The sequence below is a fragment of the Hippocampus zosterae genome, chromosome 1, assembly GCF_025434085.1.
Source record: "Hippocampus zosterae strain Florida chromosome 1, ASM2543408v3, whole genome shotgun sequence".
In the NCBI taxonomy this organism is placed as follows: Eukaryota; Metazoa; Chordata; class Actinopteri; order Syngnathiformes; family Syngnathidae; genus Hippocampus; species Hippocampus zosterae.
In genome coordinates this window covers 41926139-41953739 of record NC_067451.1, presented here as the reverse complement: position 1 = coordinate 41953739, position 27601 = coordinate 41926139, and the positions used below count along the sequence as shown (strand labels likewise).

Below are 27601 nucleotides of genomic sequence, written 5' to 3'. Positions count from 1 at the left end.
ATGCGAGCCTGACAGGCTGCGCGCTCAAACCACCACGGGAGCGGGCCCCTCCTTCGTGCTCTCGGGAGGAGGTCATTAAATGAAAAAAAAATCACCCCACGACTCCATCCCCGACCCGCAAGTGCCATGTCTGCTATAAAGGGGACAATTTTCACGTTTTCCCTCGCTTACGGCCATACTACCCTGAGAACGCCCGATCTCGTCCGATCTCGGAAGCTAAGCAGGGTCGGGCCTGGTTAGTACTTGGATGGGAGACCGCCTGGGAATACCAGCTGCTGTAAGCTTTTGCACCCACCTCCAATTCTCAACACGATTCACTGCTCTATCCAAAAATTTTGGCTTTCATTAGTCATTCAACTTTCACTTATCCTGTGGTTTGAAATCGTTTCCTTCACGTTGATTTGACAGATCAACGTCTCTTTGGAATAAAATTAATGTCCAACAGAGGGAGCCGTCTGCACGGGGTCGGTCATGATAGCACTTGGACATGAAACAGCTTGGGATTTCCGCCTGCTGGATGCCTTTCCACCTCCACTGGAAAAGCCCACTTTTGCAACAAACATCAAATACTGCATCTGCGTGCTCGCAGAGGACCGTATGCGAGCCTGACAGGCTGCGCGCTCAAACCACCACGGGAGCGGGCCCCTCCTTCGTGCTCTCGGGAGGAGGTCATTAAATGAAAAAAAAATCACCCCACTACTCCATCCCCGACCCGCAAGTGCCTTGTCTGCTATAAAGGGGACAATTTTCACGTTTTCCCTCGCTTATGGCCATACTACCCTGAGAACGCCCGATCTCGTCCGATCTCGGAAGCTAAGCAGGGTCGGGCCTGGTTAGTACTTGGATGGGAGACCGCCTGGGAATACCAGGTGCTGTAAGCTTTTGCACCCACCTCCAATTCTCAACACGATTCACTGCTCTTTCCAAAAATTTTGGCATTCATTCGTCATTCAACTTTCACTTATCCTGTGGTTTAAAATCGTTTCCTTCACGTTGATTTGACAGATCAACGTCTCTTTGGAATAAAATTAATGTCCAACAGAGGGAGCCGTCTGCACGGGGATCGGTCATGATAGCACTTGGACATGAAACAGCTTGGGATTTCCGCCTGCTGGATGCGTTTGCACCTCCACTGGAAAAGCCCACTTTTGCAACAAACATCAAATACCGCATCTGCGCGCTCGCAGAGGACCGTATGCGAGCCTGACAGGCTGCGCGCTCAAACCACCACGGGAGCAGGCCCCTCCTTCGTGCTCTCGGGAGGAGGTCATTAAATGAAAAAAAAATCACCCCACTACTCCATCCCCGACCCGCAAGTGCCGTGTCTGCTATAAAGGGGACAATTTTCACGTTTTCCCTCGCTTACGGCCATACTACCCTGAGAACGCCCGATCTCGTCCGATCTCGGAAGCTAAGCAGGGTCGGGCCTGGTTAGTACTTGGATGGGAGACCGCCTGGGAATACCAGGTGCTGTAAGCTTTTGCACCCACCTCCAATTCTCAACACGATTCACTGCTCTTTCCAAAAATTTTGGCTTTCATTAGTCATTCAACTTTCACTTATCCTGTGGTTTGAAATCGTTTCCTTCACGTTGATTTGACAGATCAAGTTCTCTTTGGAATAAAATTAATGTCCAACAGAGGGAGCCGTCTGCACGGGGTCGTTCATGATAGCACTTGGACATGAAACAGCTTGGGATTTCCGCCTGCTGGATGCCTTTGCACCTCCACTGGAAAAGCCCACTTTTGCAACAAACATCAAATACTGCATCTGCGTGCTCGCAGAGGACCGTATGCGAGCCTGACAGGCTGCGCGCTCAAACCACCACGGGAGCGGGCCCCTCCTTCGTGCTCTCGGGAGGAGGTCATTAAATGAAAAAAAAATCACCCCACTACTCCATCCCCGACCCGCAAGTGCCGTGTCTGCTATAAAGGGGACAATTTTCACGTTTTCCCTCGCTTACGGCCATACTACCCTGAGAACGCCCGATCTCGTCCGATCTCGGAAGCTAAGCAGGGTCGGGCCTGGTTAGTACTTGGATGGGAGACCGCCTGGGAATACCAGGTGCTGTAAGCTTTTGCACCCACCTCCAATTCTCAACACGATTCACTGCTCTTTCCAAAAATTTTGGCATTCATTCGTCATTCAACTTTCACTTATCCTGTGGTTTAAAATCGTTTCCTTCACGTTGATTTGACAGATCAACGTCTCTTTGGAATAAAATTAATGTCCAACAGAGGGAGCCGTCTGCACGGGAATCGGTAATGATAGCACTTGGACATGAAACAGCTTGGGATTTCCGCCTGCTGGATGCCTATGCACCTCCACTGGAAAAGCCCACTTTTGCAACAGACATCAAGTACAGCCTCTGCGCGCTCGCAGAGGACCGTATGCGAGCCTGACAGGCTGCGCGCTCAAACCACCACGGGAGCGGGCCCCTCCTTTGTGCACTCCGGAGGAGGTTTATTAAATGAAAAAAAATCACCCCACTACTCCACCCCCGACCCAGAAGTGCCCTGTCTGCTATAAAGAGGACAATTTTCGCGTTTTCCCTCGCTTACGGCCATACTACCCTGAGAACGCCCGATCTCGTCCGATCTCGGAAGCTAAGCAGGGTCGGGCCTGGTTAGTACTTGGATGGGAGACCGCCTGGGAATACCAGGTGCTGTAAGCTTTTACACCCACCTCCAATTCTCAACACGATTCACTGCTCTTTCCAAAAATTTTGGCATTCATTCGTCATTCAACTTTCACTTATCCTGTGGTTTGAAATCGTTTCCTTCACGTTGATTTGACAGATCAACGTCTCTTTGGAATAAAATTAATGTCCAACAGAGGGAGCCGTCTGCACGGGGATCGGTCATGATAGCACTTGGACATGAAACAGCTTGGGATTTCCGCCTGCTGGATGCCTTTGCACCTCCACTGGAAAAGCCCACTTTTGCAACAAACATCAAATACCGCATCTGCGCGCTCGCAGAGGACCGAATGCGAGCCTGACAGGCTGCGCGCTCAAACCACCACGGGAGCGGGCCCCTCCTTCGTGCTCTCGGGAGGAGGTCATTAAATGAAAAAAAAATCACCCCACGACTCCATCCCCGACCCGCAAGTGCCATGTCTGCTATAAAGGGGACAATTTTCACGTTTTCCCTCGCTTACGCCCATACTACCCTGAGAACGCCCGATCTCGTCCGATCTCGGAAGCTAAGCAGGGTCGGGCCTGGTTAGTACTTGGATGGGAGACCGCCTGGGAATACCAGCTGCTGTAAGCTTTTGCACCCACCTCCAATTCTCAACACGATTCACTGCTCTTTCCAAAAATTTTGGCTTTCATTAGTCATTCAACTTTCACTTATCCTGTGGTTTGAAATCGTTTCCTTCACGTTGATTTGACAGATCAACGTCTCTTTGGAATAAAATTAATGTCCAACAGAGGGAGCCGTCTGCACGGGGTCGGTCATGATAGCACTTGGACATGAAACAGCTTGGGATTTCCGCCTGCTGGATGCCTTTGCACCTCCACTGGAAAAGCCCACTTTTGCAACAAACATCAAATACCGCATCTGCGCGCTCGCAGAGGACCGAATGCGAGCCTGACAGGCTGCGCGCTCAAACCACCACGGGAGCGGGCCCCTCCTTCGTGCTCTCGGGAGGAGGTCATTAAATGAAAAAAAAATCACCCCACGACTCCATCCCCGACCCGCAAGTGCCATGTCTGCTATAAAGGGGACAATTTTCACGTTTTCCCTCGCTTACGGCCATACTACCCTGAGAACGCCCGATCTCGTCCGATCTCGGAAGCTAAGCAGGGTCGGGCCTGGTTAGTACTTGGATGGGAGACCGCCTGGGAATACCAGCTGCTGTAAGCTTTTGCACCCACCTCCAATTCTCAACACGATTCACTGCTCTTTCAAAAATTTTGGCTTTCATTAGTCATTCAACTTTCACTTATCCTGTGGTTTGAAATCGTTTCCTTCACGTTGATTTGACAGATCAAGTTCTCTTTGGAATAAAATTAATGTCCAACAGAGGGAGCCGTTTGCACGGGGTCGTTCATGATAGCACTTGGACATGAAACAGCTTGGGATTTCCGCCTGCTGGATGCCTTTGCACCTCCACTGGAAAAGCCCACTTTTGCAACAAACATCAAATACTGCATCTGCGTGCTCGCAGAGGACCGTATGCGAGCCTGACAGGCTGCGCGCTCAAACCACCACGGGAGCGGGCCCCTCCTTCGTGCTCTCGGGAGGAGGTCATTAAATGAAAAAAAAATCACCCCACTACTCCATCCCCGACCCGCAAGTGCCGTGTCTGCTATAAAGGGGACAATTTTCACGTTTTCCCTCGCTTACGGCCATACTACCCTGAGAACGCCCGATCTCGTCCGATCTCGGAAGCTAAGCAGGGTCGGGCCTGGTTAGTACTTGGATGGGAGACCGCCTGGGAATACCAGCTGCTGTAAGCTTTTGCACCCACCTCCAATTCTCAACACGATTCACTGCTCTTTCCAAAAATTTTGGCTTTCATTAGTCATTCAACTTTCACTTATCCTGTGGTTTGAAATCGTTTCCTTCACGTTGATTTGACAGATCAACGTCTCTTTGGAATAAAATTAATGTCCAACAGAGGGAGCCGTCTGCACGGGGTCGGTCATGATAGCACTTGGACATGAAACAGCTTGGGATTTCCGCCTGCTGGATGCCTTTCCACCTCCACTGGAAAAGCCCACTTTTGCAACAAACATCAAATACTGCATCTGCGTGCTCGCAGAGGACCGTATGCGAGCCTGACAGGCTGCGCGCTCAAACCACCACGGGAGCGGGCCCCTCCTTCGTGCTCTCGGGAGGAGGTCATTAAATGAAAAAAAAATCACCCCACTACTCCATCCCCGACCCGCAAGTGCCTTGTCTGCTATAAAGGGGACAATTTTCACGTTTTCCCTCGCTTATGGCCATACTACCCTGAGAACGCCCGATCTCGTCCGATCTCGGAAGCTAAGCAGGGTCGGGCCTGGTTAGTACTTGGATGGGAGACCGCCTGGGAATACCAGGTGCTGTAAGCTTTTGCACCCACCTCCAATTCTCAACACGATTCACTGCTCTTTCCAAAAATTTTGGCATTCATTCGTCATTCAACTTTCACTTATCCTGTGGTTTAAAATCGTTTCCTTCACGTTGATTTGACAGATCAACGTCTCTTTGGAATAAAATTAATGTCCAACAGAGGGAGCCGTCTGCACGGGGATCGGTCATGATAGCACTTGGACATGAAACAGCTTGGGATTTCCGCCTGCTGGATGCGTTTGCACCTCCACTGGAAAAGCCCACTTTTGCAACAAACATCAAATACCGCATCTGCGCGCTCGCAGAGGACCGTATGCGAGCCTGACAGGCTGCGCGCTCAAACCACCACGGGAGCAGGCCCCTCCTTCGTGCTCTCGGGAGGAGGTCATTAAATGAAAAAAAAATCACCCCACTACTCCATCCCCGACCCGCAAGTGCCGTGTCTGCTATAAAGGGGACAATTTTCACGTTTTCCCTCGCTTACGGCCATACTACCCTGAGAACGCCCGATCTCGTCCGATCTCGGAAGCTAAGCAGGGTCGGGCCTGGTTAGTACTTGGATGGGAGACCGCCTGGGAATACCAGGTGCTGTGAGCTTTTGCACCCACCTCCAATTCTCAACACGATTCACTGCTCTTTCCAAAAATTTTGGCTTTCATTAGTCATTCAACTTTCACTTATCCTGTGGTTTGAAATCGTTTCCTTCACGTTGATTTGACAGATCAAGTTCTCTTTGGAATAAAATTAATGTCCAACAGAGGGAGCCGTCTGCACGGGGTCGTTCATGATAGCACTTGGACATGAAACAGCTTGGGATTTCCGCCTGCTGGATGCCTATGCACCTCCACTGGAAAAGCCCACTTTTGCAACAGACATCAAGTACAGCCTCTGCGCGCTCGCAGAGGACCGTATGCGAGCCTGACAGGCTGCGCGCTCAAACCACCACGGGAGCGGGCCCCTCCTTTGTGCACTCCGGAGGAGGTTTATTAAATGAAAAAAAATCACCCCACTACTCCACCCCCGACCCAGAAGTGCCCTGTCTGCTATAAAGAGGACAATTTTCGCGTTTTCCCTCGCTTACGGCCATACTACCCTGAGAACGCCCGATCTCGTCCGATCTCGGAAGCTAAGCAGGGTCGGGCCTGGTTAGTACTTGGATGGGAGACCGCCTGGGAATACCAGGTGCTGTAAGCTTTTGCACCCACCTCCAATTCTCAACACGATTCACTGCTCTTTCCAAAAATTTTGGCATTCATTCGTCATTCAACTTTCACTTATCCTGTGGTTTGAAATCGTTTCCTTCACGTTGATTTGACAGATCAACGTCTCTTTGGAATAAAATTAATGTCCAACAGAGGGAGCCGTCTGCACGGGGATCGGTCATGATAGCACTTGGACATGAAACAGCTTGGGATTTCCGCCTGCTGGATGCCTTTGCACCTCCACTGGAAAAGCCCACTTTTGCAACAAACATCAAATACCGCATCTGCGCGCTCGCAGAGGACCGAATGCGAGCCTGACAGGCTGCGCGCTCAAACCACCACGGGAGCGGGCCCCTCCTTCGTGCTCTCGGGAGGAGGTCATTAAATGAAAAAAAAATCACCCCACGACTCCATCCCCGACCCGCAAGTGCCATGTCTGCTATAAAGGGGACAATTTTCACGTTTTCCCTCGCTTACGCCCATACTACCCTGAGAACGCCCGATCTCGTCCGATCTCGGAAGCTAAGCAGGGTCGGGCCTGGTTAGTACTTGGATGGGAGACCGCCTGGGAATACCAGCTGCTGTAAGCTTTTGCACCCACCTCCAATTCTCAACACGATTCACTGCTCTTTCCAAAAATTTTGGCTTTCATTAGTCATTCAACTTTCACTTATCCTGTGGTTTGAAATCGTTTCCTTCACGTTGATTTGACAGATCAACGTCTCTTTGGAATAAAATTAATGTCCAACAGAGGGAGCCGTCTGCACGGGGTCGGTCATGATAGCACTTGGACATGAAACAGCTTGGGATTTCCGCCTGCTGGATGCCTTTGCACCTCCACTGGAAAAGCCCACTTTTGCAACAAACATCAAATACCGCATCTGCGCGCTCGCAGAGGACCGAATGCGAGCCTGACAGGCTGCGCGCTCAAACCACCACGGGAGCGGGCCCCTCCTTCGTGCTCTCGGGAGGAGGTCATTAAATGAAAAAAAAATCACCCCACGACTCCATCCCCGACCCGCAAGTGCCATGTCTGCTATAAAGGGGACAATTTTCACGTTTTCCCTCGCTTACGGCCATACTACCCTGAGAACGCCCGATCTCGTCCGATCTCGGAAGCTAAGCAGGGTCGGGCCAGGTTAGTACTTGGATGGGAGACCGCCTGGGAATACCAGCTGCTGTAAGCTTTTGCACCCACCTCCAATTCTCAACACGATTCACTGCTCTTTCCAAAAATTTTGGCTTTCATTAGTCATTCAACTTTCACTTATCCTGTGGTTTGAAATCGTTTCCTTCACGTTGATTTGACAGATCAAGTTCTCTTTGGAATAAAATTAATGTCCAACAGAGGGAGCCGTCTGCACGGGGTCGTTCATGATAGCACTTGGACATGAAACAGCTTGGGATTTCCGCCTGCTGGATGCCTTTGCACCTCCACTGGAAAAGCCCACTTTTGCAACAAACATCAAATACTGCATCTGCGTGCTCGCAGAGGACCGTATGCGAGCCTGACAGGCTGCGCGCTCAAACCACCACGGGAGCGGGCCCCTCCTTCGTGCTCTCGGGAGGAGGTCATTAAATGAAAAAAAAATCACCCCACTACTCCATCCCCGACCCGCAAGTGCCGTGTCTCCTATAAAGGGGACAATTTTCACGTTTTCCCTCGCTTACGGCCATACTACCCTGAGAACGCCCGATCTCGTCCGATCTCGGAAGCTAAGCAGGGTCGGGCCTGGTTAGTACTTGGATGGGAGACCGCCTGGGAATACCAGCTGCTGTAAGCTTTTGCACCCACCTCCAATTCTCAACACGATTCACTGCTCTTTCCAAAAATTTTGGCTTTCATTAGTCATTCAACTTTCACTTATCCTGTGGTTTGAAATCGTTTCCTTCACGTTGATTTGACAGATCAAGTTCTCTTTGGAATAAAATTAATGTCCAACAGAGGGAGCCGTCTGCACGGGGTCGTTCATGATAGCACTTGGACATGAAACAGCTTGGGATTTCCGCCTGCTGGATGCCTTTGCACCTCCACTGGAAAAGCCCACTTTTGCAACAAACATCAAGTACAGCCTCTGCGCGCTCGCAGAGGACCGTATGCGAGCCTGACAGGCTGCGCGCTCAAACCACCACGGGAGCGGGCCCCTCCTTTGTGCACTCCGGAGGAGGTTTATTAAATGAAAAAAAATCACCCCACTACTCCACCCCCGACCCAGAAGTGCCCTGTCTGCTATAAAGAGGACAATTTTCGCGTTTTCCCTCGCTTACGGCCATACTACCCTGAGAACGCCCGATCTCGTCCGATCTCGGAAGCTAAGCAGGGTCGGGCCTGGTTAGTACTTGGATGGGAGACCGCCTGGGAATACCAGGTGCTGTAAGCTTTTGCACCCACCTCCAATTCTCAACACGATTCACTGCTCTTTCCAAAAATTTTGGCATTCATTCGTCATTCAACTTTCACTTATCCTGTGGTTTAAAATCGTTTCCTTCACGTTGATTTGACAGATCAACGTCTCTTTGGAATAAAATTAATGTCCAACAGAGGGAGCCGTCTGCACGGGGTCGGTCATGATAGCACTTGGACATGAAACAGCTTGGGATTTCCGCCTGCTGGATGCCTTTGCACCTCCACTGGAAAAGCCCACTTTTGCAACAAACATCAAATACCGCATCTGCGCGCTCGCAGAGGACCGAATGCGAGCCTGACAGGCTGCGCGCTCAAACCACCACGGGAGCGGGCCCCTCCTTCGTGCTCTCGGGAGGAGGTCATTAAATGAAAAAAAAATCACCCCACTACTCCATCCCCGACCCGCAAGTGCCGTGTCTGCTATAAAGGGGACAATTTTCACGTTTTCCCTCGCTTACGGCCATACTACCCTGAGAACGCCCGATCTCGTCCGATCTCGGAAGCTAAGCAGGGTCGGGCCTGGTTAGTACTTGGATGGGAGACCGCCTGGGAATACCAGGTGCTGTAAGCTTTTGCACCCACCTCCAATTCTCAACACGATTCACTGCTCTTTCCAAAAATTTTGGCTTTCATTAGTCATTCAACTTTCACTTATCCTGTGGTTTGAAATCGTTTCCTTCACGTTGATTTGACAGATCAAGTTCTCTTTGGAATAAAATTAATGTCCAACAGAGGGAGCCGTCTGCACGGGGTCGTTCATGATAGCACTTGGACATGAAACAGCTTGGGATTTCCGCCTGCTGGATGCCTTTGCACCTCCACTGGAAAAGCCCACTTTTGCAACAAACATCAAATACTGCATCTGCGTGCTCGCAGAGGACCGTATGCGAGCCTGACAGGCTGCGCGCTCAAACCACCACGGGAGCGGGCCCCTCCTTCGTGCTCTCGGGAGGAGGTCATTAAATGAAAAAAAAATCACCCCACTACTCCATCCCCGACCCGCAAGTGCCGTGTCTGCTATAAAGGGGACAATTTTCACGTTTTCCCTCGCTTACGGCCATACTACCCTGAGAACGCCCGATCTCGTCCGATCTCGGAAGCTAAGCAGGGTCGGGCCTGGTTAGTACTTGGATGGGAGACCGCCTGGGAATACCAGGTGCTGTAAGCTTTTGCACCCACCTCCAATTCTCAACACGATTCACTGCTCTTTCCAAAAATTTTGGCATTCATTCGTCATTCAACTTTCACTTATCCTGTGGTTTAAAATCGTTTCCTTCACGTTGATTTGACAGATCAACGTCTCTTTGGAATAAAATTAATGTCCAACAGAGGGAGCCGTCTGCACGGGAATCGGTAATGATAGCACTTGGACATGAAACAGCTTGGGATTTCCGCCTGCTGGATGCCTATGCACCTCCACTGGAAAAGCCCACTTTTGCAACAGACATCAAGTACAGCCTCTGCGCGCTCGCAGAGGACCGTATGCGAGCCTGACAGGCTGCGCGCTCAAACCACCACGGGAGCGGGCCCCTCCTTTGTGCACTCCGGAGGAGGTTTATTAAATGAAAAAAAATCACCCCACTACTCCACCCCCGACCCAGAAGTGCCCTGTCTGCTATAAAGAGGACAATTTTCGCGTTTTCCCTCGCTTACGGCCATACTACCCTGAGAACGCCCGATCTCGTCCGATCTCGGAAGCTAAGCAGGGTCGGGCCTGGTTAGTACTTGGATGGGAGACCGCCTGGGAATACCAGGTGCTGTAAGCTTTTGCACCCACCTCCAATTCTCAACACGATTCACTGCTCTTTCCAAAAATTTTGGCATTCATTCGTCATTCAACTTTCACTTATCCTGTGGTTTGAAATCGTTTCCTTCACGTTGATTTGACAGATCAACGTCTCTTTGGAATAAAATTAATGTCCAACAGAGGGAGCCGTCTGCACGGGGATCGGTCATGATAGCACTTGGACATGAAACAGCTTGGGATTTCCGCCTGCTGGATGCCTTTGCACCTCCACTGGAAAAGCCCACTTTTGCAACAAACATCAAATACCGCATCTGCGCGCTCGCAGAGGACCGAATGCGAGCCTGACAGGCTGCGCGCTCAAACCACCACGGGAGCGGGCCCCTCCTTCGTGCTCTCGGGAGGAGGTCATTAAATGAAAAAAAAATCACCCCACGACTCCATCCCCGACCCGCAAGTGCCATGTCTGCTATAAAGGGGACAATTTTCACGTTTTCCCTCGCTTACGCCCATACTACCCTGAGAACGCCCGATCTCGTCCGATCTCGGAAGCTAAGCAGGGTCGGGCCTGGTTAGTACTTGGATGGGAGACCGCCTGGGAATACCAGCTGCTGTAAGCTTTTGCACCCACCTCCAATTCTCAACACGATTCACTGCTCTTTCCAAAAATTTTGGCTTTCATTAGTCATTCAACTTTCACTTATCCTATGGTTTGAAATCGTTTCCTTCACGTTGATTTGACAGATCAACGTCTCTTTGGAATAAAATTAATGTCCAACAGAGGGAGCCGTCTGCACGGGGTCGGTCATGATAGCACTTGGACATGAAACAGCTTGGGATTTCCGCCTGCTGGATGCCTTTGCACCTCCACTGGAAAAGCCCACTTTTGCAACAAACATCAAATACCGCATCTGCGCGCTCGCAGAGGACCGAATGCGAGCCTGACAGGCTGCGCGCTCAAACCACCACGGGAGCGGGCCCCTCCTTCGTGCTCTCGGGAGGAGGTCATTAAATGAAAAAAAAATCACCCCACGACTCCATCCCCGACCCGCAAGTGCCATGTCTGCTATAAAGGGGACAATTTTCACGTTTTCCCTCGCTTACGGCCATACTACACTGAGAACGCCCGATCTCGGAAGCTAAGCAGGGTCGGGCCTGGTTAGTACTTGGATGGGAGACCGCCTGGGAATACCAGCTGCTGTAAGCTTTTGCACCCACCTCCAATTCTCAACACGATTCACTGCTCTTTCCAAAAATTTTGGCTTTCATTAGTCATTCAACTTTCACTTATCCTGTGGTTTGAAATCGTTTCCTTCACGTTGATTTGACAGATCAAGTTCTCTTTGGAATAAAATTAATGTCCAACAGAGGGAGCCGTCTGCACGGGGTCGTTCATGATAGCACTTGGACATGAAACAGCTTGGGATTTCCGCCTGCTGGATGCCTTTGCACCTCCACTGGAAAAGCCCACTTTTGCAACAAACATCAAATACTGCATCTGCGTGCTCGCAGAGGACCGTATGCGAGCCTGACAGGCTGCGCGCTCAAACCACCACGGGAGCGGGCCCCTCCTTCGTGCTCTCGGGAGGAGGTCATTAAATGAAAAAAAAATCACCCCACTACTCCATCCCCGACCCGCAAGTGCCGTGTCTGCTATAAAGGGGACAATTTTCACGTTTTCCCTCGCTTACGGCCATACTACCCTGAGAACGCCCGATCTCGTCCGATCTCGGAAGCTAAGCAGGGTCGGGCCTGGTTAGTACTTGGATGGGAGACCGCCTGGGAATACCAGGTGCTGTAAGCTTTTGCACCCACCTCCAATTCTCAACACGATTCACTGCTCTTTCCAAAAATTTTGGCATTCATTCGTCATTCAACTTTCACTTATCCTGTGGTTTAAAATCGTTTCCTTCACGTTGATTTGACAGATCAACGTCTCTTTGGAATAAAATTAATGTCCAACAGAGGGAGCCGTCTGCACGGGGTCGGTCATGATAGCACTTGGACATGAAACAGCTTGGGATTTCCGCCTGCTGGATGCCTTTGCACCTCCACTGGAAAAGCCCACTTTTGCAACAAACATCAAATACCGCATCTGCGCGCTCGCAGAGGACCGAATGCGAGCCTGACAGGCTGCGCGCTCAAACCACCACGGGAGCGGGCCCCTCCTTCGTGCTCTCGGGAGGAGGTCATTAAATGAAAAAAAAATCACCCCACGACTCCATCCCCGACCCGCAAGTGCCATGTCTGCTATAAAGGGGACAATTTTCACGTTTTCCCTCGCTTACGCCCATACTACCCTGAGAACGCCCGATCTCGTCCGATCTCGGAAGCTAAGCAGGGTCGGGCCTGGTTAGTACTTGGATGGGAGACCGCCTGGGAATACCAGCTGCTGTAAGCTTTTGCACCCACCTCCAATTCTCAACACGATTCACTGCTCTTTCCAAAAATTTTGGCTTTCATTAGTCATTCAACTTTCACTTATCCTGTGGTTTGAAATCGTTTCCTTCACGTTGATTTGACAGATCAACGTCTCTTTGGAATAAAATTAATGTCCAACAGAGGGAGCCGTCTGCACGGGGTCGGTCATGATAGCACTTGGACATGAAACAGCTTGGGATTTCCGCCTGCTGGATGCCTTTGCACCTCCACTGGAAAAGCCCACTTTTGCAACAAACATCAAATACCGCATCTGCGCGCTCGCAGAGGACCGAATGCGAGCCTGACAGGCTGCGCGCTCAAACCACCACGGGAGCGGGCCCCTCCTTCGTGCTCTCGGGAGGAGGTCATTAAATGAAAAAAAAATCACCCCACGACTCCATCCCCGACCCGCAAGTGCCATGTCTGCTATAAAGGGGACAATTTTCACGTTTTCCCTCGCTTACGGCCATACTACCCTGAGAACGCCCGATCTCGTCCGATCTCGGAAGCTAAGCAGGGTCGGGCCTGGTTAGTACTTGGATGGGAGACCGCCTGGGAATACCAGCTGCTGTAAGCTTTTGCACCCACCTCCAATTCTCAACACGATTCACTGCTCTTTCCAAAAATTTTGGCTTTCATTAGTCATTCAACTTTCACTTATCCTGTGGTTTGAAATCGTTTCCTTCACGTTGATTTGACAGATCAAGTTCTCTTTGGAATAAAATTAATGTCCAACAGAGGGAGCCGTCTGCACGGGGTCGTTCATGATAGCACTTGGACATGAAACAGCTTGGGATTTCCGCCTGCTGGATGCCTTTGCACCTCCACTGGAAAAGCCCACTTTTGCAACAAACATCAAATACTGCATCTGCGTGCTCGCAGAGGACCGTATGCGAGCCTGACAGGCTGCGCGCTCAAACCACCACGGGAGCGGGCCCCTCCTTCGTGCTCTCGGGAGGAGGTCATTAAATGAAAAAAAAATCACCCCACTACTCCATCCCCGACCCGCAAGTGCCGTGTCTGCTATAAAGGGGACAATTTTCACGTTTTCCCTCGCTTACGGCCATACTACCCTGAGAACGCCCGATCTCGTCCGATCTCGGAAGCTAAGCAGGGTCGGGCCTGGTTAGTACTTGGATGGGAGACCGCCTGGGAATACCAGGTGCTGTAAGCTTTTGCACCCACCTCCAATTCTCAACACGATTCACTGCTCTTTCCAAAAATTTTGGCATTCATTCGTCATTCAACTTTCACTTATCCTGTGGTTTAAAATCGTTTCCTTCACGTTGATTTGACAGATCAACGTCTCTTTGGAATAAAATTAATGTCCAACAGAGGGAGCCGTCTGCACGGGAATCGGTAATGATAGCACTTGGACATGAAACAGCTTGGGATTTCCGCCTGCTGGATGCCTATGCACCTCCACTGGAAAAGCCCACTTTTGCAACAGACATCAAGTACAGCCTCTGCGCGCTCGCAGAGGACCGTATGCGAGCCTGACAGGCTGCGCGCTCAAACCACCACGGGAGCGGGCCCCTCCTTTGTGCACTCCGGAGGAGGTTTATTAAATGAAAAAAAATCACCCCACTACTCCACCCCCGACCCAGAAGTGCCCTGTCTGCTATAAAGAGGACAATTTTCGCGTTTTCCCTCGCTTACGGCCATACTACCCTGAGAACGCCCGATCTCGTCCGATCTCGGAAGCTAAGCAGGGTCGGGCCTGGTTAGTACTTGGATGGGAGACCGCCTGGGAATACCAGGTGCTGTAAGCTTTTGCACCCACCTCCAATTCTCAACACGATTCACTGCTCTTTCCAAAAATTTTGGCATTCATTCGTCATTCAACTTTCACTTATCCTGTGGTTTGAAATCGTTTCCTTCACGTTGATTTGACAGATCAACGTCTCTTTGGAATAAAATTAATGTCCAACAGAGGGAGCCGTCTGCACGGGGATCGGTCATGATAGCACTTGGACATGAAACAGCTTGGGATTTCCGCCTGCTGGATGCCTTTGCACCTCCACTGGAAAAGCCCACTTTTGCAACAAACATCAAATACCGCATCTGCGCGCTCGCAGAGGACCGAATGCGAGCCTGACAGGCTGCGCGCTCAAACCACCACGGGAGCGGGCCCCTCCTTCGTGCTCTCGGGAGGAGGTCATTAAATGAAAAAAAAATCACCCCACGACTCCATCCCCGACCCGCAAGTGCCATGTCTGCTATAAAGGGGACAATTTTCACGTTTTCCCTCGCTTACGCCCATACTACCCTGAGAACGCCCGATCTCGTCCGATCTCGGAAGCTAAGCAGGGTCGGCCCTGGTTAGTACTTGGATGGGAGACCGCCTGGGAATACCAGCTGCTGTAAGCTTTTGCACCCACCTCCAATTCTCAACACGATTCACTGCTCTTTCCAAAAATTTTGGCTTTCATTAGTCATTCAACTTTCACTTATCCTGTGGTTTGAAATCGTTTCCTTCACGTTGATTTGACAGATCAACGTCTCTTTGGAATAAAATTAATGTCCAACAGAGGGAGCCGTCTGCACGGGGTCGGTCATGATAGCACTTGGACATGAAACAGCTTGGGATTTCCGCCTGCTGGATGCCTTTGCACCTCCACTGGAAAAGCCCACTTTTGCAACAAACATCAAATACCGCATCTGCGCGCTCGCAGAGGACCGAATGCGAGCCTGACAGGCTGCGCGCTCAAACCACCACGGGAGCGGGCCCCTCCTTCGTGCTCTCGGGAGGAGGTCATTAAATGAAAAAAAAATCACCCCACGACTCCATCCCCGACCCGCAAGTGCCATGTCTGCTATAAAGGGGACAATTTTCACGTTTTCCCTCGCTTACGGCCATACTACCCTGAGAACGCCTGATCTCGTCCGATCTCGGAAGCTAAGCAGGGTCGGGCCTGGTTAGTACTTGGATGGGAGACCGCCTGGGAATACCAGCTGCTGTAAGCTTTTGCACCCACCTCCAATTCTCAACACGATTCACTGCTCTTTCCAAAAATTTTGGCTTTCATTAGTCATTCAACTTTCACTTATCCTGTGGTTTGAAATCGTTTCCTTCACGTTGATTTGACAGATCAAGTTCTCTTTGGAATAAAATTAATGTCCAACAGAGGGAGCCGTCTGCACGGGGTCGTTCATGATAGCACTTGGACATGAAACAGCTTGGGATTTCCGCCTGCTGGATGCGTTTGCACCTCCACTGGAAAAGCCCACTTTTGCAACAAACATCAAATACCGCATCTGCGCGCTCGCAGAGGACCGTATGCGAGCCTGACAGGCTGCGCGCTCAAACCACCACGGGAGCGGGCCCCTCCTTCGTGCTCTCGGGAGGAGGTCATTAAATGAAAAAAAAATCACCCCACGACTCCATCCCCGACCCGCAAGTGCCATGTCTGCTATAAAGGGGACAATTTTCACGTTTTCCCTCGCTTACGCCCATACTACCCTGAGAACGCCCGATCTCGTCCGATCTCGGAAGCTAAGCAGGGTCGGGCCTGGTTAGTACTTGGATGGGAGACCGCCTGGGAATACCAGCTGCTGTAAGCTTTTGCACCCACCTCCAATTCTCAACACGATTCACTGCTCTTTCCAAAAATTTTGGCTTTCATTAGTCATTCAACTTTCACTTATCCTGTGGTTTGAAATCGTTTCCTTCACGTTGATTTGACAGATCAACGTCTCTTTGGAATAAAATTAATGTCCAACAGAGGGAGCCGTCTGCACGGGGTCGGTCATGATAGCACTTGGACATGAAACAGCTTGGGATTTCCGCCTGCTGGATGCCTTTGCACCTCCACTGGAAAAGCCCACTTTTGCAACAAACATCAAATACCGCATCTGCGCGCTCGCAGAGGACCGAATGCGAGCCTGACAGGCTGCGCGCTCAAACCACCACGGGAGCGGGCCCCTCCTTCGTGCTCTCGGGAGGAGGTCATTAAATGAAAAAAAAATCACCCCACGACTCCATCCCCGACCCGCAAGTGCCATGTCTGCTATAAAGGGGACAATTTTCACGTTTTCCCTCGCTTACGGCCATACTACCCTGAGAACGCCCGATCTCGTCCGATCTCGGAAGCTAAGCAGGGTCGGGCCTGGTTAGTACTTGGATGGGAGACCGCCTGGGAATACCAGCTGCTGTAAGCTTTTGCACCCACCTCCAATTCTCAACACGATTCACTGCTCTTTCCAAAAATTTTGGCTTTCATTAGTCATTCAACTTTCACTTATCCTGTGGTTTGAAATCGTTTCCTTCACGTTGATTTGACAGATCAAGTTCTCTTTGGAATAAAATTAATGTCCAACAGAGGGAGCCGTCTGCACGGGGTCGTTCATGATAGCACTTGGACATGAAACAGCTTGGGATTTCCGCCTGCTGGATGCCTTTGCACCTCCACTGGAAAAGCCCACTTTTGCAACAAACATCAAATACTGCATCTGCGTGCTCGCAGAGGACCGTATGCGAGCCTGACAGGCTGCGCGCTCAAACCACCACGGGAGCGGGCCCCTCCTTCGTGCTCTCGGGAGGAGGTCATTAAATGAAAAAAAAATCACCCCACTACTCCATCCCCGACCCGCAAGTGCCGTGTCTGCTATAAAGGGGACAATTTTCACGTTTTCCCTCGCTTACGGCCATACTACCCTGAGAACGCCCGATCTCGTCCGATCTCGGAAGCTAAGCAGGGTCGGGCCTGGTTAGTACTTGGATGGGAGACCGCCTGGGAATACCAGGTGCTGTAAGCTTTTGCACCCACCTCCAATTCTCAACACGATTCACTGCTCTTTCCAAAAATTTTGGCATTCATTCGTCATTCAACTTTCACTTATCCTGTGGTTTAAAATCGTTTCCTTCACGTTGATTTGACAGATCAACGTCTCTTTGGAATAAAATTAATGTCCAACAGAGGGAGCCGTCTGCACGGGAATCGGTAATGATAGCACTTGGACATGAAACAGCTTGGGATTTCCGCCTGCTGGATGCCTATGCACCTCCACTGGAAAAGCCCACTTTTGCAACAGACATCAAGTACAGCCTCTGCGCGCTCGCAGAGGACCGTATGCGAGCCTGACAGGCTGCGCGCTCAAACCACCACGGGAGCGGGCCCCTCCTTTGTGCACTCCGGAGGAGGTTTATTAAATGAAAAAAAATCACCCCACTACTCCACCCCCGACCCAGAAGTGCCCTGTCTGCTATAAAGAGGACAATTTTCGCGTTTTCCCTCGCTTACGGCCATACTACCCTGAGAACGCCCGATCTCGTCCGATCTCGGAAGCTAAGCAGGGTCGGGCCTGGTTAGTACTTGGATGGGAGACCGCCTGGGAATACCAGGTGCTGTAAGCTTTTGCACCCACCTCCAATTCTCAACACGATTCACTGCTCTTTCCAAAAATTTTGGCATTCATTCGTCATTCAACTTTCACTTATCCTGTGGTTTGAAATCGTTTCCTTCACGTTGATTTGACAGATCAACGTCTCTTTGGAATAAAATTAATGTCCAACAGAGGGAGCCGTCTGCACGGGGATCGGTCATGATAGCACTTGGACATGAAACAGCTTGGGATTTCCGCCTGCTGGATGCCTTTGCACCTCCACTGGAAAAGCCCACTTTTGCAACAAACATCAAATACCGCATCTGCGCGCTCGCAGAGGACCGAATGCGAGCCTGACAGGCTGCGCGCTCAAACCACCACGGGAGCGGGCCCCTCCTTCGTGCTCTCGGGAGGAGGTCATTAAATGAAAAAAAAATCACCCCACGACTCCATCCCCGACCCGCAAGTGCCATGTCTGCTATAAAGGGGACAATTTTCACGTTTTCCCTCGCTTACGCCCATACTACCCTGAGAACGCCCGATCTCGTCCGATCTCGGAAGCTAAGCAGGGTCGGCCCTGGTTAGTACTTGGATGGGAGACCGCCTGGGAATACCAGCTGCTGTAAGCTTTTGCACCCACCTCCAATTCTCAACACGATTCACTGCTCTTTCCAAAAATTTTGGCTTTCATTAGTCATTCAACTTTCACTTATCCTGTGGTTTGAAATCGTTTCCTTCACGTTGATTTGACAGATCAACGTCTCTTTGGAATAAAATTAATGTCCAACAGAGGGAGCCGTCTGCACGGGGTCGGTCATGATAGCACTTGGACATGAAACAGCTTGGGATTTCCGCCTGCTGGATGCCTTTGCACCTCCACTGGAAAAGCCCACTTTTGCAACAAACATCAAATACCGCATCTGCGCGCTCGCAGAGGACCGAATGCGAGCCTGACAGGCTGCGCGCTCAAACCACCACGGGAGCGGGCCCCTCCTTCGTGCTCTCGGGAGGAGGTCATTAAATGAAAAAAAAATCACCCCACGACTCCATCCCCGACCCGCAAGTGCCATGTCTGCTATAAAGGGGACAATTTTCACGTTTTCCCTCGCTTACGGCCATACTACCCTGAGAACGCCTGATCTCGTCCGATCTCGGAAGCTAAGCAGGGTCGGGCCTGGTTAGTACTTGGATGGGAGACCGCCTGGGAATACCAGCTGCTGTAAGCTTTTGCACCCACCTCCAATTCTCAACACGATTCACTGCTCTTTCCAAAAATTTTGGCTTTCATTAGTCATTCAACTTTCACTTATCCTGTGGTTTGAAATCGTTTCCTTCACGTTGATTTGACAGATCAAGTTCTCTTTGGAATAAAATTAATGTCCAACAGAGGGAGCCGTCTGCACGGGGTCGTTCATGATAGCACTTGGACATGAAACAGCTTGGGATTTCCGCCTGCTGGATGCGTTTGCACCTCCACTGGAAAAGCCCACTTTTGCAACAAACATCAAATACCGCATCTGCGCGCTCGCAGAGGACCGTATGCGAGCCTGACAGGCTGCGCGCTCAAACCACCACGGGAGCAGGCCCCTCCTTCGTGCTCTCGGGAGGAGGTCATTAAATGAAAAAAAAATCACCCCACTACTCCATCCCCGACCCGCAAGTGCCGTGTCTGCTATAAAGGGGACAATTTTCACGTTTTCCCTCGCTTACGGCCATACTACCCTGAGAACGCCCGATCTCGTCCGATCTCGGAAGCTAAGCAGGGTCGGGCCTGGTTAGTACTTGGATGGGAGACCGCCTGGGAATACCAGGTGCTGTAAGCTTTTGCACCCACCTGCAATTCTCAACACGATTCACTGCTCTTTCCAAAAATTTTGGCTTTCATTAGTCATTCAACTTTCACTTATCCTGTGGTTTGAAATCGTTTCCTTCACGTTGATTTGACAGATCAAGTTCTCTTTGGAATAAAATTAATGTCCAACAGAGGGAGCCGTCTGCACGGGGTCGTTCATGATAGCACTTGGACATGAAACAGCTTGGGATTTCCGCCTGCTGGATGCCTTTGCACCTCCACTGGAAAAGCCCACTTTTGCAACAAACATCAAATACTGCATCTGCGTGCTCGCAGAGGACCGTATGCGAGCCTGACAGGCTGCGCGCTCAAACCACCACGGGAGCGGGCCCCTCCTTCGTGCTCTCGGGAGGAGGTCATTAAATGAAAAAAAAATCACCCCACTACTCCATCCCCGACCCGCAAGTGCCGTGTCTGCTATAAAGGGGACAATTTTCACGTTTTCCCTCGCTTACGGCCATACTACCCTGAGAACGCCCGATCTCGTCCGATCTCGGAAGCTGAGCAGGGTCGGGCCTGGTTAGTACTTGGATGGGAGACCGCCTGGGAATACCAGGTGCTGTAAGCTTTTGCACCCACCTCCAATTCTCAACACGATTCACTGCTCTTTCCAAAAATTTTGGCATTCATTCGTCATTCAACTTTCACTTATCCTGTGGTTTAAAATCGTTTCCTTCACGTTGATTTGACAGATCAACGTCTCTTTGGAATAAAATTAATGTCCAACAGAGGGAGCCGTCTGCACGGGAATCGGTAATGATAGCACTTGGACATGAAACAGCTTGGGATTTCCGCCTGCTGGATGCCTATGCACCTCCACTGGAAAAGCCCACTTTTGCAACAGACATCAAGTACAGCCTCTGCGCGCTCGCAGAGGACCGTATGCGAGCCTGACAGGCTGCGCGCTCAAACCACCACGGGAGCGGGCCCCTCCTTTGTGCACTCCGGAGGAGGTTTATTAAATGAAAAAAAATCACCCCACTACTCCACCCCCGACCCAGAAGTGCCCTGTCTGCTATAAAGAGGACAATTTTCGCGTTTTCCCTCGCTTACGGCCATACTACCCTGAGAACGCCCGATCTCGTCCGATCTCGGAAGCTAAGCAGGGTCGGGCCTGGTTAGTACTTGGATGGGAGACCGCCTGGGAATACCAGGTGCTGTAAGCTTTTGCACCCACCTCCAAATCACAACACGATTCACTGCTCTTTCCAAAAATTTTGGCTTTCATTCGTCATTCAACTTTCACTTATCCTGTGGTTTAAAATCGTTTCCTTCACGTTGATTTGACAGATCAACGTCTCTTTGGAATAAAATTAATGTCCAACAGAGGGAGCCGTCTGCACGGGGATCGGTCATGATAGCACTTGGACATGAAACAGCTTGGGATTTCCGCCTGCTGGATGCGTTTGCACCTCCACTGGAAAAGCCCACTTTTGCAACAAACATCAAATACCGCATCTGCGCGCTCGCAGAGGACCGTATGCGAGCCTGACAGGCTGCGCGCTCAAACCACCACGGGAGCAGGCCCCTCCTTCGTGCTCTCGGGAGGAGGTCATTAAATGAAAAAAAAAATCACCCCACTACTCCATCCCCGACCCGCAAGTGCCGTGTCTGCTATAAAGGGGACAATTTTCACGTTTTCCCTCGCTTACGGCCATACTACCCTGAGAACGCCCGATCTCGTCCGATCTCGGAAGCTAAGCAGGGTCGGGCCTGGTTAGTACTTGGATGGGAGACCGCCTGGGAATACCAGGTGCTGTAAGCTTTTGCACCCACCTCCAATTCTCAACACGATTCACTGCTCTTTCCAAAAATTTTGGCTTTCATTAGTCATTCAACTTTCACTTATCCTGTGGTTTGAAATCGTTTCCTTCACGTTGATTTGACAGATCAAGTTCTCTTTGGAATAAAATTAATGTCCAACAGAGGGAGCCGTCTGCACGGGGTCGTTCATGATAGCACTTGGACATGAAACAGCTTGGGATTTCCGCCTGCTGGATGCCTTTGCACCTCCACTGGAAAAGCCCACTTTTGCAACAAACATCAAATACTGCATCTGCGTGCTCGCAGAGGACCGTATGCGAGCCTGACAGGCTGCGCGCTCAAACCACCACGGGAGCGGGCCCCTCCTTCGTGCTCTCGGGAGGAGGTCATTAAATGAAAAAAAAATCACCACACTACTCCATCCCCTACCCGCAAGTGCCTTGTCTGCTATAAAGGGGACAATTTTCACGTTTTCCCTCGCTTACGGCCATACTACCCTGAGAACGCCCGATCTCGTCCGATCTCGGAAGCTAAGCAGTGTCGGGCCTGGTTAGTACTTGGATGGGAGACCGCCTGGGAATACCAGGTGCTGTAAGCTTTTGCACCCACCTCCAAATCACAACACGATTCACTGCTCTTTCCAAAAATTTTGGCATTCATTCGTCATTCAACTTTCACTTATCCTGTGGTTTGAAATCGTTTCCTTCACGTTGATTTGACAGATCAACGTCTCTTTGGAATAAAATTAATGTCCAACAGAGGGAGCCGTCAGCACGGGGATCGGTCATGATAGCACTTGGACATGAAGCAGCTTGGGATTTCCGCCTGCTGGATACCTTTGCACCTCCACTGGAAAAGCCCACTTTTGCAACAAACATCAAATACTGCATCTGCGTGCTCGCAGAGGACCGTATGCGAGCCTGACAGGCTGCGCGCTCAAACCACCACGGGAGCGGGCCCCTCCTTCGTGCTCTCGGGAGGAGGTCATTAAATGAAAAAAAAATCACCCCACTACTCCATCCCCGACCCGCAAGTGCCGTGTCTGCTATAAAGGGGACAATTTTCACGTTTTCCCTCGCTTACGGCCATACTACCCTGAGAACGCCCGATCTCGTCCGATCTCGGAAGCTAAGCAGGGTCGGGCCTGGTTAGTACTTGGATGGGAGACCGCCTGGGAATACCAGGTGCTGTAAGCCTTTGCACCCACCTCCAATTCTCAACACGATTCACTGCTCTTTCCAAAAATTTTGGCTTTCATTAGTCATTCAACTTTCACTTATCCTGTGGTTTGAAATCGTTTCCTTCACGTTGATTTGACAGATCAAGTTCTCTTTGGAATAAAATTAATGTCCAACAGAGGGAGCCGTCTGCACGGGGTCGTTCATGATAGCACTTGGACATGAAACAGCTTGGGATTTCCGCCTGCTGGATGCCTTTGCACCTCCACTGGAAAAGCCCACTTTTGCAACAAACATCAAATACCGCATCTGCGCGCTCGCAGAGGACCGAATGCGAGCCTGACAGGCTGCGCGCTCAAACCACCACGGGAGCGGGCCCCTCCTTCGTGCTCTCGGGAGGAGGTCATTAAATGAAAAAAAAATCACCCCACGACTCCATCCCCGACCCGCAAGTGCCATGTCTGCTATAAAGGGGACAATTTTCACGTTTTCCCTCGCTTACGCCCATACTACCCTGAGAACGCCCGATCTCGTCCGATCTCGGAAGCTAAGCAGGGTCGGGCCTGGTTAGTACTTGGATGGGAGACCGCCTGGGAATACCAGCTGCTGTAAGCTTTTGCACCCACCTCCAATTCTCAACACGATTCACTGCTCTTTCCAAAAATTTTGGCTTTCATTAGTCATTCAACTTTCACTTATCCTGTGGTTTGAAATCGTTTCCTTCACGTTGATTTGACAGATCAACGTCTCTTTGGAATAAAATTAATGTCCAACAGAGGGAGCCGTCTGCACGGGGTCGGTCATGATAGCACTTGGACATGAAACAGCTTGGGATTTCCGCCTGCTGGATGCCTTTCCACCTCCACTGGAAAAGCCCACTTTTGCAACAAACATCAAATACTGCATCTGCGTGCTCGCAGAGGACCGTATGCGAGCCTGACAGGCTGCGCGCTCAAACCACCACGGGAGCGGGCCCCTCCTTCGTGCTCTCGGGAGGAGGTCATTAAATGAAAAAAAAATCACCCCACTTCTCCATCCCCGACCCGCAAGTGCCGTGTCTGCTATAAAGGGGACAATTTTCACGTTTTCCCTCGCTTACGGTCATACTACCCTGAGAACGCCCGATCTCGTCCGATCTCGGAAGCTAAGCAGGGTCGGGCCTGGTTAGTACTTGGATGGGAGACCGCCTGGGAATACCAGGTGCTGTAAGCTTTTGCACCCACCTCCAATTCTCAACACGATTCACTGCTCTTTCCAAAAATTTTGGCATTCATTCGTCATTCAACTTTCACTTATCCTGTGGTTTAAAATCGTTTCCTTCACGTTGATTTGACAGATCAACGTCTCTTTGGAATAAAATTAATGTCCAACAGAGGGAGCCGTCTGCACGGGAATCGGTAATGATAGCACTTGGACATGAAACAGCTTGGGATTTCCGCCTGCTGGATGCCTATGCACCTCCACTGGAAAAGCCCACTTTTGCAACAGACATCAAGTACAGCCTCTGCGCGCTCGCAGAGGACCGTATGCGAGCCTGACAGGCTGCGCGCTCAAACCACCACGGGAGCGGGCCCCTCCTTTGTGCACTCCGGAGGAGGTTTATTAAATGAAAAAAAATCACCCCACTACTCCACCCCCGACCCAGAAGTGCCCTGTCTGCTATAAAGAGGACAATTTTCGCGTTTTCCCTCGCTTACGGCCATACTACCCTGAGAACGCCCGATCTCGTCCGATCTCGGAAGCTAAGCAGGGTCGGGCCTGGTTAGTACTTGGATGGGAGACCGCCTGGGAATACCAGGTGCTGTAAGCTTTTGCACCCACCTCCAATTCTCAACACGATTCACTGCTCTTTCCAAAAATTTTGGCATTCATTCGTCATTCAACTTTCACTTATCCTGTGGTTTGAAATCGTTTCCTTCACGTTGATTTGACAGATCAACGTCTCTTTGGAATAAAATTAATGTCCAACAGAGGGAGCCGTCTGCACGGGGATCGGTCATGATAGCACTTGGACATGAAACAGCTTGGGATTTCCGCCTGCTGGATGCCTTTGCACCTCCACTGGAAAAGCCCACTTTTGCAACAAACATCAAATACCGCATCTGCGCGCTCGCAGAGGACCGAATGCGAGCCTGACAGGCTGCGCGCTCAAACCACCACGGGAGCGGGCCCCTCCTTTGTGCACTCCGGAGGAGGTCATTAAATGAAAAAAAAATCACCCCACTACTCCATCCCCGACCCGCAAGTGCCGTGTCTGCTATAAAGGGGACAATTTTCACGTTTTCCCTCGCTTACGGCCATACTACCCTGAGAACGCCCGATCTCGTCCGATCTCGGAAGCTAAGCAGGGTCGGGCCTGGTTAGTACTTGGATGGGAGACCGCCTGGGAATACCAGGTGCTGTAAGCTTTTGCACCCACCTCCAATTCTCAACACGATTCACTGCTCTTTCCAAAAATTTTGGCTTTCATTAGTCATTCAACTTTCACTTATCCTGTGGTTTGAAATCGTTTCCTTCACGTTGATTTGACAGATCAAGTTCTCTTTGGAATAAAATTAATGTCCAACAGAGGGAGCCGTCTGCACGGGGTCGTTCATGATAGCACTTGGACATGAAACAGCTTGGGATTTCCGCCTGCTGGATGCCTTTGCACCTCCACTGGAAAAGCCCACTTTTGCAACAAACATCAAATACCGCATCTGCGCGCTCGCAGAGGACCGAATGCGAGCCTGACAGGCTGCGCGCTCAAACCACCACGGGAGCGGGCCCCTCCTTCGTGCTCTCGGGAGGAGGTCATTAAATGAAAAAAAAATCACCCCACGACTCCATCCCCGACCCGCAAGTGCCATGTCTGCTATAAAGGGGACAATTTTCACGTTTTCCCTCGCTTACGCCCATACTACCCTGAGAACGCCCGATCTCGTCCGATCTCGGAAGCTAAGCAGGGTCGGGCCTGGTTAGTACTTGGATGGGAGACCGCCTGGGAATACCAGCTGCTGTAAGCTTTTGCACCCACCTCCAATTCTCAACACGATTCACTGCTCTTTCCAAAAATTTTGGCTTTCATTAGTCATTCAACTTTCACTTATCCTGTGGTTTGAAATCGTTTCCTTCACGTTGATTTGACAGATCAACGTCTCTTTGGAATAAAATTAATGTCCAACAGAGGGAGCCGTCTGCACGGGGTCGGTCATGATAGCACTTGGACATGAAACAGCTTGGGATTTCCGCCTGCTGGATGCCTTTCCACCTCCACTGGAAAAGCCCACTTTTGCAACAAACATCAAATACTGCATCTGCGTGCTCGCAGAGGACCGTATGCGAGCCTGACAGGCTGCGCGCTCAAACCACCACGGGAGCGGGCCCCTCCTTCGTGCTCTCGGGAGGAGGTCATTAAATGAAAAAAAAATCACCCCACTTCTCCATCCCCGACCCGCAAGTGCCGTGTCTGCTATAAAGGGGACAATTTTCACGTTTTCCCTCGCTTACGGTCATACTACCCTGAGAACGCCCGATCTCGTCCGATCTCGGAAGCTAAGCAGGGTCGGGCCTGGTTAGTACTTGGATGGGAGACCGCCTGGGAATACCAGGTGCTGTAAGCTTTTGCACCCACCTCCAATTCTCAACACGATTCACTGCTCTTTCCAAAAATTTTGGCATTCATTCGTCATTCAACTTTCACTTATCCTGTGGTTTAAAATCGTTTCCTTCACGTTGATTTGACAGATCAACGTCTCTTTGGAATAAAATTAATGTCCAACAGAGGGAGCCGTCTGCACGGGAATCGGTAATGATAGCACTTGGACATGAAACAGCTTGGGATTTCCGCCTGCTGGATGCCTATGCACCTCCACTGGAAAAGCCCACTTTTGCAACAGACATCAAGTACAGCCTCTGCGCGCTCGCAGAGGACCGTATGCGAGCCTGACAGGCTGCGCGCTCAAACCACCACGGGAGCGGGCCCCTCCTTTGTGCACTCCGGAGGAGGTTTATTAAATGAAAAAAAATCACCCCACTACTCCACCCCCGACCCAGAAGTGCCCTGTCTGCTATAAAGAGGACAATTTTCGCGTTTTCCCTCGCTTACGGCCATACTACCCTGAGAACGCCCGATCTCGTCCGATCTCGGAAGCTAAGCAGGGTCGGGCCTGGTTAGTACTTGGATGGGAGACCGCCTGGGAATACCAGGTGCTGTAAGCTTTTGCACCCACCTCCAATTCTCAACACGATTCACTGCTCTTTCCAAAAATTTTGGCATTCATTCGTCATTCAACTTTCACTTATCCTGTGGTTTGAAATCGTTTCCTTCACGTTGATTTGACAGATCAACGTCTCTTTGGAATAAAATTAATGTCCAACAGAGGGAGCCGTCTGCACGGGGATCGGTCATGATAGCACTTGGACATGAAACAGCTTGGGATTTCCGCCTGCTGGATGCCTTTGCACCTCCACTGGAAAAGCCCACTTTTGCAACAAACATCAAATACCGCATCTGCGCGCTCGCAGAGGACCGAATGCGAGCCTGACAGGCTGCGCGCTCAAACCACCACGGGAGCGGGCCCCTCCTTCGTGCTCTCGGGAGGAGGTCATTAAATGAAAAAAAAATCACCCCACGACTCCATCCCCGACCCGCAAGTGCCATGTC

At 50.8% G+C, this 27601-nt stretch overlaps 45 non-coding genes and 1 pseudogene across 45 annotated transcripts; all 46 read left to right on the top strand.

The window, feature by feature from the left end:
• The first annotated feature begins 165 nt into the window (after positions 1–165).
• Positions 166–284, top strand: LOC127614814 (5S ribosomal RNA). The gene has a single exon (XR_007966704.1). It is a non-coding gene; the product is annotated as a 5S ribosomal RNA (ribosomal RNA).
• Positions 285–762: 478 nt separating this feature from the next.
• LOC127612888 (5S ribosomal RNA) lies at positions 763–881 on the top strand. Its single transcript, XR_007965998.1, has one exon. It is a non-coding gene; the product is annotated as a 5S ribosomal RNA (ribosomal RNA).
• A 479-nt stretch (positions 882–1360) lies between these two features.
• LOC127589224 (5S ribosomal RNA) lies at positions 1361–1479 on the top strand. Its single transcript, XR_007959322.1, has one exon. It is a non-coding gene; the product is annotated as a 5S ribosomal RNA (ribosomal RNA).
• A 478-nt stretch (positions 1480–1957) lies between these two features.
• LOC127589218 (5S ribosomal RNA) lies at positions 1958–2076 on the top strand. Its single transcript, XR_007959320.1, has one exon. It is a non-coding gene; the product is annotated as a 5S ribosomal RNA (ribosomal RNA).
• Positions 2077–2555: 479 nt separating this feature from the next.
• On the top strand, positions 2556–2674 carry LOC127589211 (5S ribosomal RNA). The gene has a single exon (XR_007959318.1). It is a non-coding gene; the product is annotated as a 5S ribosomal RNA (ribosomal RNA).
• A 479-nt stretch (positions 2675–3153) lies between these two features.
• Positions 3154–3272, top strand: LOC127615641 (5S ribosomal RNA). Its single transcript, XR_007966938.1, has one exon. It is a non-coding gene; the product is annotated as a 5S ribosomal RNA (ribosomal RNA).
• Positions 3273–3750: 478 nt separating this feature from the next.
• LOC127614809 (5S ribosomal RNA) lies at positions 3751–3869 on the top strand. Its single transcript, XR_007966703.1, has one exon. It is a non-coding gene; the product is annotated as a 5S ribosomal RNA (ribosomal RNA).
• A 477-nt stretch (positions 3870–4346) lies between these two features.
• Positions 4347–4465, top strand: LOC127614803 (5S ribosomal RNA). Its single transcript, XR_007966702.1, has one exon. It is a non-coding gene; the product is annotated as a 5S ribosomal RNA (ribosomal RNA).
• Positions 4466–4943: 478 nt separating this feature from the next.
• Positions 4944–5062, top strand: LOC127612881 (5S ribosomal RNA). Its single transcript, XR_007965997.1, has one exon. It is a non-coding gene; the product is annotated as a 5S ribosomal RNA (ribosomal RNA).
• A 479-nt stretch (positions 5063–5541) lies between these two features.
• On the top strand, positions 5542–5660 carry LOC127613399 (5S ribosomal RNA). The gene has a single exon (XR_007966175.1). It is a non-coding gene; the product is annotated as a 5S ribosomal RNA (ribosomal RNA).
• A 478-nt stretch (positions 5661–6138) lies between these two features.
• Positions 6139–6257, top strand: LOC127589204 (5S ribosomal RNA). The gene has a single exon (XR_007959312.1). It is a non-coding gene; the product is annotated as a 5S ribosomal RNA (ribosomal RNA).
• A 479-nt stretch (positions 6258–6736) lies between these two features.
• Positions 6737–6855, top strand: LOC127615630 (5S ribosomal RNA). Its single transcript, XR_007966937.1, has one exon. It is a non-coding gene; the product is annotated as a 5S ribosomal RNA (ribosomal RNA).
• Positions 6856–7333: 478 nt separating this feature from the next.
• On the top strand, positions 7334–7452 carry LOC127614684 (5S ribosomal RNA). Its single transcript, XR_007966672.1, has one exon. It is a non-coding gene; the product is annotated as a 5S ribosomal RNA (ribosomal RNA).
• Positions 7453–7930: 478 nt separating this feature from the next.
• LOC127614796 (5S ribosomal RNA) lies at positions 7931–8049 on the top strand. The gene has a single exon (XR_007966701.1). It is a non-coding gene; the product is annotated as a 5S ribosomal RNA (ribosomal RNA).
• A 478-nt stretch (positions 8050–8527) lies between these two features.
• Positions 8528–8646, top strand: LOC127589200 (5S ribosomal RNA). Its single transcript, XR_007959311.1, has one exon. It is a non-coding gene; the product is annotated as a 5S ribosomal RNA (ribosomal RNA).
• A 478-nt stretch (positions 8647–9124) lies between these two features.
• Positions 9125–9243, top strand: LOC127589195 (5S ribosomal RNA). Its single transcript, XR_007959310.1, has one exon. It is a non-coding gene; the product is annotated as a 5S ribosomal RNA (ribosomal RNA).
• A 478-nt stretch (positions 9244–9721) lies between these two features.
• Positions 9722–9840, top strand: LOC127589189 (5S ribosomal RNA). Its single transcript, XR_007959308.1, has one exon. It is a non-coding gene; the product is annotated as a 5S ribosomal RNA (ribosomal RNA).
• Positions 9841–10319: 479 nt separating this feature from the next.
• On the top strand, positions 10320–10438 carry LOC127589177 (5S ribosomal RNA). The gene has a single exon (XR_007959305.1). It is a non-coding gene; the product is annotated as a 5S ribosomal RNA (ribosomal RNA).
• A 479-nt stretch (positions 10439–10917) lies between these two features.
• On the top strand, positions 10918–11036 carry LOC127615619 (5S ribosomal RNA). The gene has a single exon (XR_007966936.1). It is a non-coding gene; the product is annotated as a 5S ribosomal RNA (ribosomal RNA).
• Positions 11037–11514: 478 nt separating this feature from the next.
• LOC127616794 (uncharacterized) lies at positions 11515–11623 on the top strand (annotated as a pseudogene).
• Positions 11624–12101: 478 nt separating this feature from the next.
• LOC127589173 (5S ribosomal RNA) lies at positions 12102–12220 on the top strand. Its single transcript, XR_007959304.1, has one exon. It is a non-coding gene; the product is annotated as a 5S ribosomal RNA (ribosomal RNA).
• Positions 12221–12698: 478 nt separating this feature from the next.
• Positions 12699–12817, top strand: LOC127615608 (5S ribosomal RNA). The gene has a single exon (XR_007966935.1). It is a non-coding gene; the product is annotated as a 5S ribosomal RNA (ribosomal RNA).
• A 478-nt stretch (positions 12818–13295) lies between these two features.
• On the top strand, positions 13296–13414 carry LOC127614786 (5S ribosomal RNA). The gene has a single exon (XR_007966699.1). It is a non-coding gene; the product is annotated as a 5S ribosomal RNA (ribosomal RNA).
• Positions 13415–13892: 478 nt separating this feature from the next.
• LOC127589166 (5S ribosomal RNA) lies at positions 13893–14011 on the top strand. The gene has a single exon (XR_007959303.1). It is a non-coding gene; the product is annotated as a 5S ribosomal RNA (ribosomal RNA).
• A 479-nt stretch (positions 14012–14490) lies between these two features.
• On the top strand, positions 14491–14609 carry LOC127589160 (5S ribosomal RNA). Its single transcript, XR_007959302.1, has one exon. It is a non-coding gene; the product is annotated as a 5S ribosomal RNA (ribosomal RNA).
• Positions 14610–15088: 479 nt separating this feature from the next.
• LOC127616760 (5S ribosomal RNA) lies at positions 15089–15207 on the top strand. Its single transcript, XR_007967170.1, has one exon. It is a non-coding gene; the product is annotated as a 5S ribosomal RNA (ribosomal RNA).
• Positions 15208–15685: 478 nt separating this feature from the next.
• On the top strand, positions 15686–15804 carry LOC127615221 (5S ribosomal RNA). The gene has a single exon (XR_007966852.1). It is a non-coding gene; the product is annotated as a 5S ribosomal RNA (ribosomal RNA).
• A 478-nt stretch (positions 15805–16282) lies between these two features.
• On the top strand, positions 16283–16401 carry LOC127615597 (5S ribosomal RNA). Its single transcript, XR_007966934.1, has one exon. It is a non-coding gene; the product is annotated as a 5S ribosomal RNA (ribosomal RNA).
• A 478-nt stretch (positions 16402–16879) lies between these two features.
• On the top strand, positions 16880–16998 carry LOC127614785 (5S ribosomal RNA). Its single transcript, XR_007966697.1, has one exon. It is a non-coding gene; the product is annotated as a 5S ribosomal RNA (ribosomal RNA).
• A 478-nt stretch (positions 16999–17476) lies between these two features.
• On the top strand, positions 17477–17595 carry LOC127589153 (5S ribosomal RNA). The gene has a single exon (XR_007959301.1). It is a non-coding gene; the product is annotated as a 5S ribosomal RNA (ribosomal RNA).
• Positions 17596–18074: 479 nt separating this feature from the next.
• On the top strand, positions 18075–18193 carry LOC127589147 (5S ribosomal RNA). The gene has a single exon (XR_007959299.1). It is a non-coding gene; the product is annotated as a 5S ribosomal RNA (ribosomal RNA).
• A 479-nt stretch (positions 18194–18672) lies between these two features.
• Positions 18673–18791, top strand: LOC127616756 (5S ribosomal RNA). The gene has a single exon (XR_007967169.1). It is a non-coding gene; the product is annotated as a 5S ribosomal RNA (ribosomal RNA).
• Positions 18792–19269: 478 nt separating this feature from the next.
• LOC127615218 (5S ribosomal RNA) lies at positions 19270–19388 on the top strand. Its single transcript, XR_007966851.1, has one exon. It is a non-coding gene; the product is annotated as a 5S ribosomal RNA (ribosomal RNA).
• Positions 19389–19866: 478 nt separating this feature from the next.
• LOC127589142 (5S ribosomal RNA) lies at positions 19867–19985 on the top strand. Its single transcript, XR_007959297.1, has one exon. It is a non-coding gene; the product is annotated as a 5S ribosomal RNA (ribosomal RNA).
• Positions 19986–20463: 478 nt separating this feature from the next.
• On the top strand, positions 20464–20582 carry LOC127614493 (5S ribosomal RNA). The gene has a single exon (XR_007966567.1). It is a non-coding gene; the product is annotated as a 5S ribosomal RNA (ribosomal RNA).
• A 479-nt stretch (positions 20583–21061) lies between these two features.
• Positions 21062–21180, top strand: LOC127589134 (5S ribosomal RNA). The gene has a single exon (XR_007959294.1). It is a non-coding gene; the product is annotated as a 5S ribosomal RNA (ribosomal RNA).
• A 480-nt stretch (positions 21181–21660) lies between these two features.
• On the top strand, positions 21661–21779 carry LOC127589131 (5S ribosomal RNA). The gene has a single exon (XR_007959292.1). It is a non-coding gene; the product is annotated as a 5S ribosomal RNA (ribosomal RNA).
• A 478-nt stretch (positions 21780–22257) lies between these two features.
• Positions 22258–22376, top strand: LOC127614395 (5S ribosomal RNA). Its single transcript, XR_007966501.1, has one exon. It is a non-coding gene; the product is annotated as a 5S ribosomal RNA (ribosomal RNA).
• Positions 22377–22855: 479 nt separating this feature from the next.
• Positions 22856–22974, top strand: LOC127588782 (5S ribosomal RNA). The gene has a single exon (XR_007959192.1). It is a non-coding gene; the product is annotated as a 5S ribosomal RNA (ribosomal RNA).
• Positions 22975–23452: 478 nt separating this feature from the next.
• LOC127615586 (5S ribosomal RNA) lies at positions 23453–23571 on the top strand. The gene has a single exon (XR_007966933.1). It is a non-coding gene; the product is annotated as a 5S ribosomal RNA (ribosomal RNA).
• A 478-nt stretch (positions 23572–24049) lies between these two features.
• On the top strand, positions 24050–24168 carry LOC127612648 (5S ribosomal RNA). The gene has a single exon (XR_007965895.1). It is a non-coding gene; the product is annotated as a 5S ribosomal RNA (ribosomal RNA).
• Positions 24169–24647: 479 nt separating this feature from the next.
• On the top strand, positions 24648–24766 carry LOC127589129 (5S ribosomal RNA). Its single transcript, XR_007959291.1, has one exon. It is a non-coding gene; the product is annotated as a 5S ribosomal RNA (ribosomal RNA).
• A 479-nt stretch (positions 24767–25245) lies between these two features.
• On the top strand, positions 25246–25364 carry LOC127589117 (5S ribosomal RNA). The gene has a single exon (XR_007959287.1). It is a non-coding gene; the product is annotated as a 5S ribosomal RNA (ribosomal RNA).
• A 478-nt stretch (positions 25365–25842) lies between these two features.
• On the top strand, positions 25843–25961 carry LOC127615575 (5S ribosomal RNA). The gene has a single exon (XR_007966932.1). It is a non-coding gene; the product is annotated as a 5S ribosomal RNA (ribosomal RNA).
• Positions 25962–26439: 478 nt separating this feature from the next.
• LOC127612638 (5S ribosomal RNA) lies at positions 26440–26558 on the top strand. Its single transcript, XR_007965892.1, has one exon. It is a non-coding gene; the product is annotated as a 5S ribosomal RNA (ribosomal RNA).
• Positions 26559–27037: 479 nt separating this feature from the next.
• Positions 27038–27156, top strand: LOC127589113 (5S ribosomal RNA). Its single transcript, XR_007959286.1, has one exon. It is a non-coding gene; the product is annotated as a 5S ribosomal RNA (ribosomal RNA).
• The last annotated feature ends 445 nt before the right edge of the window (positions 27157–27601 follow it).